We start from the raw sequence: 19,511 nt of genomic DNA, 5'->3' as shown, positions 1-19,511 counted from the left end.
AGGTTCTATTTCTCAGTTTTCATATTCATTTAACTACTCTCACTCACTATCACTAACTTGAGTATCGAAGTATCTTTTGCAGGTATTCCCGCCGCGGTGTTTGGTCTTGGCCGACGTACATCTCTTCCTCTCTGCTGTCAGCTTACTCGGAAGTGCTCAAGCTCGGCCACCTCAGTACTCGGACGAATCACTTGGTGCCCACCGTGGGGCCGAATACATCTAACTCCACTTTTTCCTTCGTTTAGTCTTCTACTCTATTTTGCAGGATTCCCAATCCTCGAACATGGCTGACAAGAAAAGTCCATAACTCACACAAGCTGAGCTCTGGCTTGAATCGTCGAACTTCAGGCGGAAGTACGGAGGATAGCCGAGCTTTCTACGCAGAATAATGGAGAAAGCTCCAAAAGCTCGGTCCAAGGCACCACAGATCCCTTAAACATCACCCCGCCAAAGGAGAAGCTTACCCTCGACAACCCTTTCTCCGAGGAGATCACAAATTACTAGATGCCAAAGAACTTTGCACTACCCTCCGCGGTTGAACCATACAAGGGGTTCGGAGATCCCCAAGCCCACGTGAAAAAGTTCCAATCCATGATGTTCTTCAACGGTTCTAACAATGAGCCCGTCCTCTGCCAAGCATTTCCTACTTACCTCGATGGTGCTGCATTACTCTGGTTTTCTAAACTGTCTGCAGGTTCAATTTCCTCCTTTGAGGATCTAGCCAGGTTATTTATTGATTACTTTGCTGTGTCAAAGATATACGTACATGGATCAGATTATCTCGGAACCATCAAACAAGATCAGCACGAGAGCTTGAAGGACTACATGACTAGGTTCGTTGAGGCCACTATGGAGATCCAAGACCTGGATCTGGTTGTCCACTTGCATGCTCTCAAAGCTGGCCTCAGACTTGGCAAATTCCGGGAGACTATTGCGATAACAAAGCCAAAAACACTGGAAGAGTTTCGAAAAAGGGCCACAGGTCAAATGGAGATTGAAGAGCTCTGTGAGGCCCAAAAGTCGAATAAACAGCCACATCAAAGAGATGAGGAAAAGGCTCGCAGATCACCAAGCAACAGGAACACAAAGAAACTTTTCAAGCTCGCGCCAAAATATAATACGTACACTAGATTTAACACCAAAAGAGAGAACATCATCAAAGAAATCTTGAATGCCAAAATCATGAAGCCACCAGCTCGAGCAGGGAACTACCAAGACCAAAGGTTCGTGGATAGAAACAAACATTGCGCCTTCCACCAGAAGTTCGGGCATACCACGGATGACTGTATCGTCGCGAAAGACCTCCTAGAAAGGCTGGCACGCCAAGGGCTTTTGGATAAATACGTCGAGAGCCGGAAAGTCAGAAGAGCAAACTCGGACAGAGAGGAGAGCAAACAAACAGTGACAGATAAGAACAAAAAAGAGCAAACAACTCCTAATCCACCAAGAGGAATCATTAGCCACATATCAGGAGGGTACGCAGGCAGAGGTGAAACAAACTCGGCCAGAAAGCGAAGCTACAGGGCGATGCTGGCAATCGAGGGAACACTGCAGCCAAAGAAGGAGAAGGACCCAGATGTCACGATATCCTTCAACCAAGCAGACTTCACATCGGCAAGCCCTAATCTCGACGACCCAGTAGTGGTCTCCATTCAGGTCAGAGAGCTATTGGTAAGAAAAACACTACTGAACCCAGGTAGTAGCGCTGATATTTTATTTTATTCTACCTTTAAAAAGATGAAGTTATCAGAAAAACTAATACAACCCTCCTCAAGAGAGCTAATTGGGTTCTCCGGAGAAAGGGTCCCCATCATGGGACATATATGGCTAAGGACCACAATGGGAGAGATCCCTATGTCGAAGTCCATTGATATTCAGTACCTAATAGTAGACTGTTATAGCCCTTATAATATTATAATTGGGAGACCCGCCTTGAATATATTCAAAGCGGTAGTGTCCACATTACACATGTGTGTCAAGTTTCTAGTGCAGGAAAACAAGATAGCCACAGTGTACACCGATCACCAAGAAGCTCGGCAGTGCTACAATGCCTGTCTAAAGCAAGTCCATAAGAAGGAAATAGCTCGGCCCCAGGTCCAAGCTATACATAGCTCGGCCGAAGCCACGATGTTAGCTGATCTCGACCCGAGAGAAGACCTCAGCGAAAGACCCCAACCAATTGACAACCTTCACCAAATAACATTAACAGCAGATGAAAAGCAATACACATACATCGAAAAAGCCCTAGAAGGGAAGGAACGAGCAAGACTTATACAAATATTGCGCCAGAACGCCAATCTATTTGCATGGACACCAGACGACATGCCGGGAATAAGTCCAGAAGTCATCTGCCACAAATTAGCAATTGACAAAACAATCCGACCAGTGGCACAGAAGAAAAGAAACCTCAGAGAAGAGAAGAAACAAGCAGCACTTGAAGAGACCAAGAAACTCCTCAACGCATATTTCATCAGAGAAATCCGCTTCACCACATGGCTATCAAACGTGGTAATGGTAAGGAAAAGTTCAGGTAAATGGCGCATGTGCGTTGACTTTACAAATTTAAACAAAGCTTGCCCTAAAGATGCATATCCATTACCTTGCATTGATAAGTTAGTTGATAACGCTTCTGGTTTCAAATCCTTGAGTTTTATGGATGCATACTCTGGGTATAACCAGATTTTGATGCACCCAGAAGACTAAAGCAAAACAGCTTTTATAACAGAACATGGAAATTTTTGTTACAAGATAATGCCTTTTGGCCTAAAGAATGCATGTGCGACGTATCAAAGATTAATAGACAAAGTATTCCAACAACAGATAGGGCGGAATATGGACGTCTATGTGGATGATATGGTAGCAAAAACGGCTGCACAAGGGTCACATTGTGATGACTTAGTAGAAGTTTTCAACCAACTTCGAGCATATAACATGAGGCTCAATCCGGACAAATGTGCTTTTGGAGTCCAAGGAGGAAAATTCCTTGGCTTCATGCTAACCTCATGAGGTATAGAAGCCAACCCAGAGAAATGCAATGCAGTGCTGAGCATGACAAGCCCAAAGACAGTAAAAGAAGTCCAGAAATTAGCAGGGAGAATAGCCGCCCTATCACATTTGCTACCTGTAGTGGGAAACCGATCTTATCACTTTTTCCAGACGTTCTCTAAACACAAGAAATTCACATGGACAGACGAATGTGAAAACTCCTTTACGGAACTCAAACAGCTCTTAGCATCACTACCAATACTCCAGATACCTAAGGCCAGTGAGCCGTTGTATTTATATTTATCAATATCTAACCATGCTATAAGCTCGGTACTAGTAATTGAAACAGGGAGAAAGCAAAACCCAGTATACTTCATCAGTAGAGTACTACAACTAACAAAAACAAGGTATCCGAATATAGAATAGCTAGCACTAGCATTAATCACCACGGTAAGAAGACTGCGACATTACTTCCAGAGCCACACAATTATAGTACGAACAGACCAACCACTGAGGCAGATATTAACCAGACCTGAGCTCACCGGACGGTTAACAAAATGGTCGGTCGAACTCTCCGAGTTCGACATTCAGTACGAGTCAAGAAAGACTCTAAAGTCACAAATACTTGCTGACTTCATATCAGAAATGACTAATGAAATGCAACAGCCAACAGCCAATTGGAGTATACATGTGGATGGAGCATCAAACAGAGAAGGAAGCGGAGCTGGGGTACTGCTAAAAGAGGGAGAGAAAGTGATAGCCGAATAATCACTACAATTTCGCTTCAATGCAAGCAACAACCAAGCGGAATATGAAGCTCTGCTAGCAGGATTGAAGCTCACCCAGCAACTCAGAATACCTCAGATAACAACCTACTGCGACTCATCACTTGTAGTACATCAAATCAAGGGCGAGTACCAGGTAAAAGATCCTTTGCTAGAGAAATATTGGCTCATAACAAAGGATCTCATCTCAAAGTTCAGTAAATTTGATATTATTCATGTAAACCGAGAATAAAACACCAGAGCCGATGTGTTATCCAAGTTAGCCACAACAAGGCAGGCAGAAAACACACCGGCCCTATCACAACTAACACTCAACAAACCAAGCTTTGAGCAGGACACAATATCAAGCATCATACAGGTACCAGATTGGAGAACACCTTTTCTCAATTACATCAACACATGTGCCGTGCCAAACGAGGAGCCGAACTTGCCGCTTTTCCGAAGAAGAGCAAGTTTCTATACATTGCTCGGAAACACCCTATACAGACGAGGACACTCCCAACAACTCCTCAAATGCATCAGCAAGGAAGAAGCCAAGGATGTCATGGCAGAAACGCACGAAGGGGTTTATGGAAACCACATCGGTGGCCGAGCATTAGCCGCAAAGATACTGCGAACAAGATACTATTGGCCGACGATAAAAAAGGGACTGTATTTCAAAAGTCAAAGCATGTGATAACTGTCAAAAACACGCCACCCTCTCAAAGACCCCAGCCGAGGAGCTCCACTCCATAGAGGTAAGCTGGCCTTTCGATAGGTGGGGATTGGATATCCTCAGACCTTTTCCGAAAGCGCCAGGCCAGGTAAAGTTCCTCTTAGTATCAATGGACTATTTCTCTAAGTGGATAGAAGCACAACCACTAGCACATATAACTGCAGAAAAAGTGCGATCTTTCTTATGGAAAAACATTATATGTAGATACGGTATTCCAAGAGAGATAATCTCAGATAATGGAAGATAATTTACAGACCATAAACTCACTGCTTTTCTAACAAATTTCAACATAAAACATCATTTCAGTTCAGTCGAGCACCCACAAACCAACGGGCAAGTTGAATCAGCTAACAGAATCATCTTGCAGGGATTAAAGAAAAAGCTCGGCGAGGCTAAAGGAGAGTGGGCCGACCTTATCCCAGAAATACTATGGGACTACAACACCAGCATTCAATCTGCTACAGGAGAGACTCCTTTCAAACTGGTATATGGCGCAGAAGCACTGATCCCAATTAAGGTCAGCATCCCGACGTTAAGAGCCGAGCTTTACAATCAATCAAACAACTCGCAAGCTCAAATAGTCGAGTTGGATCTTGTGGAAGAAGAAAGAGAAATCTCAGCTATTAAACAACGAGCCAGGAAGCAGTTCATAGAACGAAGACACAACAAAAGAGTAGTTCACAGGTCCTTCAATAAAGGAGACCTCATACTTAGATGAACAGAAGAAGCTCGGAAACCTCCAACACATGGCAAATTAGCAGCAAATTGGGAGGGACCTTTCCGAATCCTCCAGAATCTCGGAAAAGGGGGCTTACAAACTAGAAACTCTTAAAGGAGATCAACTTCCAGGAACATGGAATGTCTCCTCCCTAAGGGAATATCAAACATGATACAGGCTGTAACTTCGCAAATGATGGTACTCCTTTTTCCCTCCGAAGGTTTTTTCCCAAAACACATGGGTTTTACTCGGAGAGGGTTTTAACGAGGCCGGACGCCACAAACCACTATACAAAAGTAACTTATGTCGCAAGCAAAATATTTTTACCATGAGATTTAGAATGCATTTCAGTCAAAAACATCATCCGAGCTTCATACTCGGAAACTAACATACGTACTTGGTAGGCAAAATTGTCATCTCTAACAATGGAATTCAACTTGGTATGTGCATCTACTAACTTAGCACTTTCTTCACAACTCCGCACAACTAACCAGCAAGTGCACTAGGTCGTCCAAGTAATAAACCTTACGTAAGTAAGGGTCGATCCCACGGAGATTGTTGGTATGAAGCAAGCTATGGTCATCTTGTAAATCTCAGTTAGGCGGATAATAAATGGTTATGGAGTTTTCGAATAATAATAATAAATAAACAGAAAATAAAGATAGAAATACTTATGTAAATCATTAGTGAGAATTTCAGATAAGTGTATGGAGATGCTTTGTCCCTGTTGGATCTCTGCTTTTCTACTGCCTTCATCCAATCCTTCTTATTCCTTTCCATGGCATGCTGTATGTAGGGCATCACCGTTGTCAATGGCTACATCCCATCCTCTAAGTGAAAATGGTCCAAATGCTCTGTCACAGCACGGCTAATCGTCTGTCGGTTCTCGATCATGTCGGAATAGAATCCATTGATTCTTTTGCGTTTGTCATCACGCCCAACAATCGCGAGTTTGAAGCTCGTCACAGTCATTCAATCCCTGAATCCTACTCGGAATACCACAGATAAGGTTTAGACTTTTCGGATTCTCATGAATGCCGCCATCAATTCTAGCTTATACCACGAAGATTCTGATCAAGGAATTCAAGAGATATGCGCCCGGTCTAAGGTAGAACGGAAGTGGTTGTCAGTCACACGTTCATAGGTGAGAATGATGATGAGTGTCACGGATCATCACGTTCGTCATGGTGAAGTGCAACGAATATCTTAGAACAGGAATAAACTGAATTGAATAGAAAATAGTAGTAATTGCATTAAAACTCGAGGTACAGCAGAGCTTCACACCCTTAATCTATGGTGTGTAGAAACTCCACCGTTGAAAATACATAAGTGATCAAGGTTCAGGCATGGCCGAATGGCCAGCCCCCATAAACGTGATCAATAGTCTCCTAAGATGAATAATAGATTAAAACTGAGACTAAAGATGTCTAATACAATAGTAAAATATCTTATTTATACTAGACTAGCTACTAGGGTTTACAGAAGTAAGTAATTGATGCAGAAATCCACCTTCGGGGCCCACTTGGTGTGTGCTTGGACTGAGCTTGAGCTTTACACGTGCAAAGGCTTCTTTTGGAGTTGAACGCCAAGTTGTAATGTGTTTTTGGCGTTCAACTCTGGTTCGTGACGTGTTTCTGGCGTTTGACTCCAGAATGCAACATGGAACTGGCGTTAAACGCCAGTTTACATCGTCTAATCTCGAATAAAGTATGGAGTATTATATATTGCTGGAAAGCTCTAGATGTCTACTTTCCAACGCCATTGAGAGCGCGCCATTTGGAGTTCGGTAGCTCCAGAAAATCTATTTCGAGTGCAGGGAGGTCAGAATCCAACAGCATCAGCAGTCATTTGTCAGCCTTTTATCAGAGTTTTGCTCAGGTCCCTCAATTTCAGCAAAAAATATCTGAAATCACAGAAAAACACACAAACTCATAGTAAAGTCCAGAAATGTGAGTTTAGCATAAAAACTAATGAAAACATCCCTAAAAGTAACTATATCCTACTAAAAACTACCTAAAAATAATGCCAAAAAGCGTATAAATTATCCGCTCATCACAACACCAAACTTAAATTGTTGTTTGTCCCCAAGCAACTGAAAATCAAATAGGATAAAAAAAATAAGAGAACATACTATAAATTTCAGAATAGCAATGAATATTAGTTCTAATTAGATGAGCGGGACTTGTAGCTTTTTGCTTCTGAATAGTTTTGGTATCTGATGAGCGGATAATTTATACGCTTTTTGGCATTATTTATAGGTAATTTTTAGTATAATCTAGCTACTTTTAGGGATGTTTTCATTAGTTTTTATGCTAAATTCACATTTCTGGACTTTACTATGAGTTTGTGTGATTTTCTGTGATTTCAAGTAATTTCTGGCTGAAATTGAGGGACCTGAGCAAAACTCTGATAAAATGCTGACAAAGGACTGCTGATGCTGTTGGATTCTGACCTCCCTGCACTCGAAATGGATTTTCTGGAGCTACAGAACTCCAAATGGCGCGCTCTCAACGGCTTTTGAAAGTAGACATCCAAAGCTTTCCAGCAATATATAATAGTCCATATTTTATTCGTGATTAGATGACGTAAACTGGCGATCAACGCCAGTTCTATGCTGCATTCTGGAGTCAAACGCCAGAAACACGTCACGAACCAGAGTTGAACGCCAAAAACACGTTACAACTTGGCGTTCAACTCCAAGATAAGCCTCAGCTCGTGTAAAGATCAAGCTCAGCCCAAACATACACTAAGTGGGCCCCAAAAGTGGATTTATGCATCAATTACTTACTTCTGTAAACCCTAGTAGTTAGTTTAGTATAAATAGAACTTTTTACTATTGTTTAGAAGATCTTTGGTCTTGGTTTTATTATTCATCTTAGGAGACTATTGATCGCGTTTGGGGGCTGGCCATTCGGCCATGCTTGGACCTTCATCACTTATGTATTTTTAACGGTGGAGTTTCTACACACCATAGATTAAGGGTGTGGAGCTCTGCTGTACCTCAAGTTTCAATGCAATTACTACTACTTTCTATTCAATTCCGCTTATTCTTATTCTAAGATATTCGTTACACTTCAACATGATGAATGTGATGATCCGTGACACTCATCATCATTCTCACCTATGAACGCGTGACTGACAACCACTTCCGTTCTACCTTAGACCGGGCGCATATCTCTTGGATTCCTTAATCAGAATCTTCGTGGTATAAGTTAGATAGATGGCGGCATTCATGAGAATCCGAAAAGTCTAAACCTTGTCTGTGGTATTCCGAGTAGGATTCCAGGATTGAATGACTGTGACGAGCTTCAAACTCGCGATTGTTGGGCTTGATGACAAATGCAAAAGAATCAAGGGATTCTATTCCGACATGATCGAGAACCGACAGATGATTAGCCGTGCTGTGACAGAGCATTTTCTTTATTTTCTGTTTATTTATTATTAATATTCGAAAACCCAATAATCAATTATTATCCGCCTGACTGAGATTTACAAGATGACCATAGTTTGCTTCATACCAACAATCTCCGTGGGATCGACCCTTACTCACGTAAGGTATTACTTGGACGACCCAGTGCACTTGCTGGTTAGTTGTGCGGAGTTGTGACTAAGTGTGATTCACGTTTGAGAGCACTACCAACTTTTTGGCGCTATTGTTGATGATCACAATTTCGTGCACCAGCATCTCAGTTTATCCTTTGAAGTTTAGAATGATTGGCATCTATAGGAACTTAGAATTTTAGATAGTGTTATTGATTCTCTTAGTTAAGTATGTTAATTCTTGAACACAGCTACTTTTATGAGTCTTGGCTGTGGCCCTAAGCACTTTATTTTCCAGTATTACCACTGGATACATAAATGCCACAGACACATGACTGGGTGAACCTTTTCAGATTGTGACTCAGCTTTGCTAAAGTCCCCAGTTAGAGGTGTCCAAAGCTCTTAAGCACACTCTTTTTGCTTTGGATCACGACTTTAACCACTCAGTCTCAAGCTTTTCACTTGGACCTGCATGCCACAAGCACATGGTTAGGGACAACTTGATTTAGCCGCTTAGGCCTGGATTTTATTTCCTTGTTCCCTCCTATCCATTGATGCTCAAAGCCTTGGATCCTTTTTACCCTTGCCTTTTGGTTTTAAGGGCTATTAGCTTTTTCTGCTTGCTTTTTTTTTCTTTCTATTTTTTTTCGCCAAAATATTTTTTTTCGCAAGCTTTTGCTTTTTCATTGCTTTTTCTTGCTTCAAGAATCAATTTCATGATTTTTCAGATTATCAATAGCATTTCTCTTTGTTCATCATTCTTTCAAGAGCCAACAATTTTAACATTCATAAACAACAAGATAAAAAATATTCACTATTCAAGCATTCATTCAGAAAACAAAAAGTATTGTCACCACATCAATATAATTAAACTAAATTCAAGGATAAATTTGAAACTCATGTACTTCTTGTTCTTTTTGTATTAAAACATTTTTTATTTAAGAGAGATGAAGGATTTATGGATTTATTCATAGCCTTAAGACATAGTTACTAAATACTAATGATCATGTAGGAAAGACAAAAACATAAATAAAAATTAAGCATAAATACCGAAAAACAGAGAAATAAGAACAAGGAATGAATCCACCTCAGTGATGGTGGCGCTTTCTTCTTGAAGAACTAATGATGTCCTTGAGCTCTTCTATGTCTCTTCCTTGCCTTTGTTGCTCCTCCCTCATTGCTTTTTGATCTTCTCTAATTTTATGGAGAATGATAGAGTGCTCTTGATGTTCCACCCTTAATTGATCCATATTGTAACTCAAGTCTTCTAGAGAAGTGTTGAGTTATTCCCAATAATTGTTGGGAGGAAAGTGCATCCCTTGAGGCATTTACGGGATTTCTTGGTGATGAGCTTCCTCATGCGTCTATTGGGATCCTTGAGTGGGCTCTCTTGTTTGCTCCATCCTCTTCTTAGTGATGGGCTTATCCTCCTTAATGGGGATGTCTCCTTCTATGATAACTCTAGCTGAGTAACATAGATGGCAAATAAGATGAGGAAAAGTTAGCCTTGCCATGGTGGAGGACTTTTTGGCTATTTTGTAGAATTCAAGGGAGATGACTTCATGAACTTCTACTTCCTCTCCATTCATGATGCTATGAATCATGATGTCCTGATCCACAGTAACTTCAGATCGGTTGCTAGTGGGGATGATGGAGCGTTGGATGAACTCCAACCATCCTCTAGCCACAGGCTTGAGGTCCAGTCTTCTTAATTGAACCGGCTTGCCTTTGGAGTCTCTTTTCCATTGAGCTCCTTCCACACATATGTCCATAAGGACTTGGTCCAACCTTTGATCAAAGTTGACCCTTCTAGTATAGGGGCATGCATCTCCTTGCATCATGGGCAAGTTGAATGGCAACCTCACATTTTTCGGACTGAAATCTAAGTATTTTCCCCGAACCATTGTAAGATAATTCTTTGGATTCGGGTTCACACTTTGATCATGGTTTCTAGTGATCCATGCATTGGCATAGAACTCTTGAACCATTAAGATTCTGACTTGTTGAATAGGATTGGTCAAAACTTCCCAACCTCTTCTTTGGATCTCACGTGGATCTCCGAATACTCATTTTTCTTAAGTTTGAAAGGGACTTCGGGGATCACCTTCTTCTTGGCCACAACTTCATAGAAGTGGTCTTGATGGGCTTTGGAGATGAATCTCTCCATCTCCCATGACTCGGAGGTGGAAGCTTTTATCTTCTCTTTCCCTTTTCTAGAGGTTTCTCCGGCCTTAGGTGCCATAGGTGGTTATGGAAAAAAAAGCTATGCTTTTACCACACCAAACTTAGAAAATTGCTCGCCCTCGAGCAAGAGAAGAAAGAATAGATAAAGAAGAAGAAGATATGGGAAAGGGAGAGAAGGTTATGTTTCAGCCAAGGAGGAGAAGAGAGGGTTGTGTTGTGGGAAAATGAAGAAGAATGAAGAGGTTTATATAGTGGAGGGAGAGGGGTTAAGGTTCAGCTATATTGGGTGGGTTTGGGTGGGAAAGGGATTTTGAATTTGAAGGTAGGTGGGGTTTATGGGGAAGAGTGGATGGATGTGAGTGGTGAAGAGGTGATGGGGAAGAGAGATTGAGGTGATTGGTGAAGGGTTTTGGGGAAGAGTGTTTATTGAAAAAGAGAGAGAGGGTGAGTTGAGGTAGGTAGGATCCTGTGTGGTCCACAAATCCTGAGATGATCCTGTGGGATCCACAAATCCTGAGGTGTCAAGGATTTACATCCCTGCACCATTGAGGTGTGTAAAATGCCCTTTGCATGCAATCCTGGCATTCAACGCCAGATTGATGCTTGTTTCTGGCGTTGAACGCCAGCTTCATGCTTGTTTTGGGCGTTCAACGCCCATTTGCAGCATGTTTCTGGCGTTGAACGCCAGTTCCATGCTTGTTTCTGGCGTTCAGTGCCAACTTTCCTCAGGGTGTATTCCTGGCATTTGAACGCCAGGATGATGCTTGTTTCTAGCGTTCAACGCCAGATCCATGCTCTGTTCTAGCGTTGAACGCCAGCCAGATGTTCCTTACTGGCTTTTAAACGCCAGTAAGTCCTTCCTCCAAGGTGTGCTTTTTCTTCTGCTGTTTTTGATTCTGTTTTTAATTTTAGTATTTATTTTGTGACTCCACATGATCATGAACCTAATAAAACATAAAAGAACAATAAAAGAAAAATAAAATTAGATAAATAAAAATTGGGTTGCCTCCCAATAAGCGCTTCTTTAATGTCAATAGCTTGACAGTGGGCTCTCATGGAGCCTCACAGGTGATCAGGTCAATGTTGTAGACTCCCAACACCAAACTTAGAGTTTGGATGTGGAGATTCAACACCAAACTTAGAGTTTGATTGTGGGGACTCTGTTTGACTCTGTACTGAGAGAAGTTTTTCATGCTTCCTCTCCATTGTTAAAGAAGAACACCCTTTGGTCTTAAACACAAGGTAGTCCCCATTCAATTGAAGGACTAATTCTCCTCTGTTAACATCTATCACAGCTCCTGCTGTGGCTAGGAAAGGTCTTCCAATGATGATGCATTCATCCTCCTCCTTCCTAGTGTCTAAGATTATGAAATCAGCAGGGATGTAAAGGCCTTCAACCTTTACTAACACGTCCTCTACTAATCCATAAGCTTGTCTTACTGACTTGTCTGCCATTTGTAATGAGAATATGGTAGGTTGTATCTCAATGATCCCCAGCTTCTCCATTACATAGAGTGGCATAAGATTTATCCCTGACCCTAGGTCACACAGAGCCTTCTCAAAGGTCATGGTGCCTATGGTACAGGGTATTAAGAATTTACCATAATCTTGTCTCTTTTGAGGTAAAGTTTGCTGAATCCATGTATCTAGTTCACTAATGAGCAAGGGAGGTTCACCTTCCCAAGTCTCATTACCAAACAATTTGGCATTCAACTTCATGATGGCTCCTAGATATTGAGCAACTTGCTCTCTAATTACATTTTCATCCTCTTCAGAGGAAGAATAATCTTCAGAGCTCATGAATGGTAGAAGGAGATTTAATAGGATCTCTATGGTCTCTATATGACCTTCAGATCCCTTTGGTCCTCAATAGGAAGCTCTTTCTTGCTTGAGAGATGTCCCATGAGGTCTTCCTCATTGAGATTCATGTCCTCTCCTTCCTCCCTAGGTTCGGCCATGTTGATTATGTCAATGGCCTCGCACTCTCTTTTTGGATTCCCTTCAGTGTTGCTTGGGAGAGTACTATGAGGAGTTTCAGTGATTTTCTTACTCAGCTGACCCACTTGTGCCTCCAAATTTCTGATGGAGGACCTTATTTTACTCATGAAACTTAAAGTGGCTTTAGACAGATCAGAGACTAATTTTGCTAAATTAGAGGTGCTCTGCTCAGAATTCTCTGTCTATTGCTGAGAAGATGATGGATAAGGCTTGCTATTGCTGAGCTTATTTCTTCCACCATTATTAAAGCCTTGTTGAGGCTTTTGTTGATCCTTCCATGAGAAATTTGGATGATTTCTCCATGATGAATTATAGGTGTTTTCATAATGTTCACCCATATAATTTACCTCTGCTATTGCAGGGTTCTCAGGATCATAAGCTTCTTCTTTAGAAGATGCCTCTTTAGTACTGTTGGATGCATTTTGCCATCCGTTCAGACTTTGAAAAATCATGTTGACTTGCTAAGTCAACATTTTGTTCTGAGCCAATATGGCTTCAGAGCATCAATTTCAAGAACTCCCTTCCTTTGAGGCGTCCCATTATTCACGGAATTCCTCTCAGAAGTGTACATGAACTGGTTATTTGCAACCATGTCAATAAGTTCTTGAGCTTCTGCAGACGTTTTCTTTAGGTGAATGGATCCACCTGTAGAATGGTCCAGTGACATCTTAGAGAACTCAGATAGACCATAATAGAATATATCCAAAATGGTCCACTCTGAAAGCATGTCAGAAAGACACATTTTGGTCATCTGCTTGTATATTTCCCAAGCTTCATAGAGGGATTCACCATCTTTTTGTTTGAAAGTCTAAACATCCACTCTAAGCTTGCTCAGCTTTTGAGGAAGAAAGAACTTAGCCAAGAAGGCCATGACCAGCTTATCCCATGAGTCCAGGCTATCTTTAGGTTGTGAATCCAACCATGTTCTAGCCCTGTCTCTCACAGCAAAAGGGAAAAGCATGAGCCTGTAGACTTCAGGATCTACTCCATTAGTCTTAATAGTCTCACATATCTAAATTGGTAGGGATCTTCTGATGGAAGTCCATGGAACTTGCAGTTCTATTATAGTAGAGCAACTAGTTGAGGTTTCAGCTCAAAATTGTTTGCTCCAATGGCAGGGATTGAGATTCTTCTTCCATCAAACTTGGAAGTAGGTATAGTGTAATCACCAAGCATCCTCCTTGCATTATTATTTTTGGCTGCCATCTCCTCTTCTGTTTCGAAAATTTCTATAAAGTTGTCTCTGGATTGTTGTAATTTAGCTTCTCTTAGTTTTCTCTTCAGAGTCCTTTCAGGTTCAGGATCTGCTTCAACAAGAATATTCTTGTCCTTGCTCCTGCTCATATGAAAAAGAAGGGAACAGAAAATAATAATAAGGATCCTCTTTACCACAGTAGAGAGATTCCTTTATGTTAGTAGAAGAAGAAAGGAATAGAAGAAAGAAGAAGTAAGAATCCAAACACAAGGGTGAAGATAGGTTCAGATTCTTGAGATGAAGAGAAGTGTTAGTAAATAAATAAATAAATAGAAGAAGATGAGGGGGAGAGAATTCGAAAATTAATTTTGAAAAAGGGTTAGTGATTTTCAAAAATTAAGAGAAGAAATAAAATTAAAATTAAAATTTGAAACAATTAATTAATTAAAAAAATTTTGAAAAAGAAATAGATGATTTTCGAAAATTAGAGAGGGAAAAGTAGTTAGGTGATTTTGAAAAAGATAAGAAACAAACAAAAAGTCAATTAGTTAGTTGAAAAAGATTTGAAAATCAATTTTGAAAAGATAAGAAGTTAAAAAAGATATTTTGAAAAAGATTTGATTTTTAAAATTAAAATTTGATTGCTTGACTAACAAGAAACTAAATGATATGATTCTAGAATTTAAAGATTGAACCTTTCTTAACAAGAAAGTAACAAACTTCAAATTTTTGAATCAATCACATTAATTGTTAGTAAAGTTTTCGAAAATCATAAATAAAGATAAGAAAAAGATTTTGAAAATAAATTTTTTAAAAATTTCGAAAATAATAAAAAAATGAAAAAGATTTGATTTTTGAAAAAGATTTTGAAAAGATAAGATTTTTAAATTTGAAAATTTGACTTGACTTATAAGAAATAGCTAATTTTTAAAAATTTTTGACTAAGTTAACTCAAATTTTCGAAATTTTGAGAGAAATAAGGAAAATATATTTTTTTATTTTTGAATTTTTAATGATGAGAGGGAAAAACATAAAAATGACCCAAAACATGAAAATTTTTGGATCAAAACCAATGATGCATGCAAGAACACTATGAATGTCAAGATGAACACCAAGAACACTTTGAAGATCATTATGAACATCAAGAACATATTTTTGAAAAATTTTTGATGCAAAGAACACATGCAAGACACCAAACTTAGAAATCTTTAATGCTTAGACACTATGAATGTAAAAATGCATATGAAAAATATCATATAATACAAAACAAGAAAATTTAAAGATCAAACAAGAAGACTTACTAAGAGCAACTTGAAGATCATGAAGAACACTATGAATGCATGAATTTTCGAAAAATGCAAGAACAAGATGAATATGCAATTGACACCAAACTTAAAATTTGACTAAAGACTAAAACAAGAAACACAAAAATAAAAGTTTTTTTATTTTATGATTTTATAATTTTTGTATATATTTTTCGAAATTTTATAGGAAAAAAAATAAGAAATTCAAAATTTTTTAATAAGAATTTCAGGAATCTTTCAATATTAGCCTAAAGCTCCAATCAAAGGGTTGGACATGGCTTAATAGCCAGTCAGCTTTAGGATATAAATCAGGCATGCAATAGTTGAAATTTCAATTAACTTGCCTCTATGCTGATGATTGGAAGCCTCAGTACAAAAGAGTTAAACATGGCTTTACATCCAGCCAGGCTTCAACATGCTTCATGAAATACTAGAATTCATTCTTAAAAATTTAGAATAATTTTCGAAAACAGATGAGAAATTTTTAAAAGATTTTTGAAAAATTCTTGAAAATAAAACAAAAAGAAAATTACCTAATCTGAGTAACAAGATGAACCATCAGTTGTCCAAACTCGAACAATCCCCGGCAACGGCACCAAAAACTTGGTAGGCAAAATTGTGATCTCTAATAATGGCATTCAACTAGGTATGCGCATCTACTAACTCAGCACTTTCTTCACAACTCCGCACAACTAACCAGCAAGTGCACTGGGTCGTCCAAGTAATAAACCTTACGTGAGTAAGGGTCGATCCCACAGAGATTGTTGGTATGAAGCAAGCTATGGTCATCTTGTAAATCTCAGTTAGGCGGATAATAAATAGTTATGGAGTTTTCGAATGATAATAATAAATAAACAGAAAATAAAGATAGAAATACTTATATAAATCATTAGTGAGAATTTCAGATAAGTGTATGGAGATGCTTTGTCCCTGTTGGATCTCTGCTTTCTTACTGCCTTCATCCAATCCTTCTTACTCCTTTCCATGGCAAGCTGTATGTAGGGCATCACTGTCCTTCTTACTCCTTTCCATGACAAGCTGTATGTAGGGCATCACTGTTGTTAATGGCTACATCCCATCCTCTAAGTGAAAATGGTCCAAATGCTCTATCACAGCACGGCTAATCATCTGTCGGTTCTCGATCATGTCGGAATAGAATCCATTGATTCTTTTGCGTTGGTCATCACACCCAACAATCGCGAGTTTGAAGCTCGTCACAGTCATTCAATCCCTGAATCCTACTCGGAATACCACAGACAAGGTTTAGACTTTCTGGATTCTCATGAATGCCGCCATCAATTCTAGCTTATACCACAAAGATTCTGATCAAGGAATCCAAGAGATATGCGCCCGGTCTAAGGTAGAATGGAGGTGGTTGTCAGTCACGCGTTCATAGGTGAGAATGATGATGAGTGTCACGGATCATCACGTTCGTCATGGTGAAGTGCAACGAATATCTTAGAACAGGAATAAACTGAATTGAATAGAAAATAGTAGTAATTGCATTAAAATTCGAGGTATAGCAGAGCTCCACACCCTTAATCTATGGTGTGTAGAAACTCCACCGTTGAAAATACATAAGTGATCAAGGTTCAGGCATGGCCGAATGGCCAGCCCCCATAAACGTGATCAATAGTCTCGTAAGATGAATAATAGATTAAAACTGAGACCAAAGATGTCTAATATAATAGTAAAATGTCTTATTTATACTAGACTAGCTACTAGGGTTTACAGAAGTAAGTAATTGATGCAGAAATCTACTTCCGGGACCCACTTGGTGTGTGCTTGGGCTGATCTTAAGCTTTACACGTGCATAGGCTTCTTTTGGAGTTGAACGCCAAGTTGTAACGTGTTTTTGGCGTTCAACTCTGGTTCGTGACGTGTTTCTGGCGTTTGACTCCAGAATGCAACATGGAACTGGCTTTAAACACCAGTTTACATCATCTAATCTCGAATAAAGTATGAACTATTATATTTTGCTGGAAATTTTTGGATGTCTACTTTCGAACGTCATTGAAAGCGCGCCATTTGGAGTTCTGTAGCTCCAGAAAATCCATTTCGAGTGCAGGGAGGTCAGAATCCAACAGCATCAGCGGTCCTTTGTCAGCCTTTTATTAGAGTTTTGCTCAGGTCCCTCAATTTCAGCCAGAAAATATCTAAAATCATAAAAAAACATACAAACTCATAGTAAAATCCAGAAATGTGAATTTAGCATAAAACTAATTAAAACATCCCTAAAAGTAACTATATCCTACTAAAAACTACCTAACAACAATGCCAAAAAGCGTATAAATTATCCGCTCATCAGTACGCCAAGAATAATGCTCGGAAAAATACAAACAACCAAAAATGCTACAAACAATCATTATCAAACCAAGCTCTATGCTCGGAAACCAAAATATCACAACCGAGAATGATACTCGGAATTATCCAAAAACAAACAAGTTAAATACAAAGTTCTAAAGGCCTAAGTGCCATACACAGAGCTTACAAAATAAAGACCTAATCTGCCTTATCGCCAATGCTGGACTCCTCACTATTGCTTCCAGCAGCAAGTTCGTCATCCACGAGCTGACCATTCACAACCACCTTCATAACATCAAGCCTCGAAGAATCAGCTTCCGGGTAAAGCACCTTGACCTGAGAAACGGTACGCTCAAAACCTTGAGCAAAAGCTTCGTAGATCCCGTTTTCCAATTCTTTAATCCGAGCAGAGAGCCGATCATTCTCAGACCCCATATTCTTCAGCTTTTCAGAAAATGTCTTGTGCAGTTTCCTCTCATCAGCCAATTCTAGCTCTTTCTTCTCCACGGAAGACGAGAGCTCGGCAATCTTTTTGTCGTTCTCCTGGATGATGCCAGACAGCTCCTCTACACGGGAAGCCTCATTCTCCTCCCGGCCCAAAGCAAGCTCATGTGCCCTACCAATGGCCACAATACGAGCACCAAACACCTGCAAAAGAAAAACAAATCAATAAGCAACATTAACAGGAAAATATACAACAATACAGCAAAAACACACCTGGAGAAATCGGCTAACACCAGTACGACCAACTTCGTCAATCATCTTCATGTCATTCAGGAAGTAGCAAAGTTCATCAGCCATGGTACCAAAAGGGTACAGCTTTGCCCACAAAGACCTAGCATGTTCATTCTCATCATACCCATGTAGCCTTTTTTGTGATTCATATGCAGACTCAACCATCTGCAGTATCATGAACGACTTCCCTTTACCTTCTAAGACCTCGGCAAGGTTACCTTGAACTTGTCCTCTCTTTCTCTTATGCTTCAGCCCAGGACCATACTGAACTAAGGCAACAGGACCTTTTCCAACATTAGAAGAGACCTCTTTCTCACCTTTCTTGCGTTAACTGAAGAAAGATTTTAAACCTGCAGTGGTGATGGCAGGCGCTTTCTCGGTTACAAGTCACAAACAACCAAATCAGCGTCAACAGACCAAAACAGAAAAGGAAACAAACATAGTAAAACAAATTACCTATGTGATCATACACAGCCTGCCTATCAGTATCCCATTTCAACATCTCAGCAACTGACAACAAACTTTTCGGACCCAAAGACTTAAACAAAAAATTCATTACAATATCATCATCAAGAAGCCTATCATCTACATCCAGTGCTTGATACGGCTCGGCACACCAAAATAAAAGAAACCTTTCCACTAAGTGCTCGTTTAAATAGAAGGGAAAATTCTCGGGTACACTCCTACCTTTACAAATATAGATTTGAAATCCTTAAACAAAGACTTATATAGACCAAATATAGCCCGACGGGGATAGCTGTTAAGGTTTATCCACAAGCCCCTATTCACCCCTTTCGCCTGAAATAATGAGAAAAATAACCTAAGAGACGGCGGATGGTCTAACAGCTCCATCAATACCCCGAACTTCCGAACGAAACTCCAGGAGTTAGGATGAAGCTGAGTTGGGGCGCAGTTCAACCAATACAAATCCCCACACTCAAACTCGGTAAAAGGAAGTCTCACACCCAGTTCAGTGAACAGACAGCTATACATATAAAAGAAGGACCAATCATCTAATCGGTCACAGACCCGGTCATCCCTCCCACAA

At 40.0% G+C, this 19,511-nt stretch overlaps 1 non-coding gene across 1 annotated transcript; it reads left to right on the top strand.

The window, feature by feature from the left end:
* Window positions 1-13,646: 13,646 nt before the first annotated feature.
* Window positions 13,647-13,754, top strand: LOC130938601 (small nucleolar RNA R71). The gene has a single exon (XR_009069760.1). It is a non-coding gene; the product is annotated as a small nucleolar RNA R71 (small nucleolar RNA).
* Window positions 13,755-19,511: the final 5,757 nt, after the last annotated feature.

The sequence above is a fragment of the Arachis stenosperma genome, chromosome 6 (assembly GCF_014773155.1).
Source record: "Arachis stenosperma cultivar V10309 chromosome 6, arast.V10309.gnm1.PFL2, whole genome shotgun sequence".
NCBI classification, from domain to species: domain Eukaryota; kingdom Viridiplantae; phylum Streptophyta; class Magnoliopsida; order Fabales; family Fabaceae; genus Arachis; species Arachis stenosperma.
This window is presented reverse-complemented; position numbering and strand designations above follow the sequence as displayed.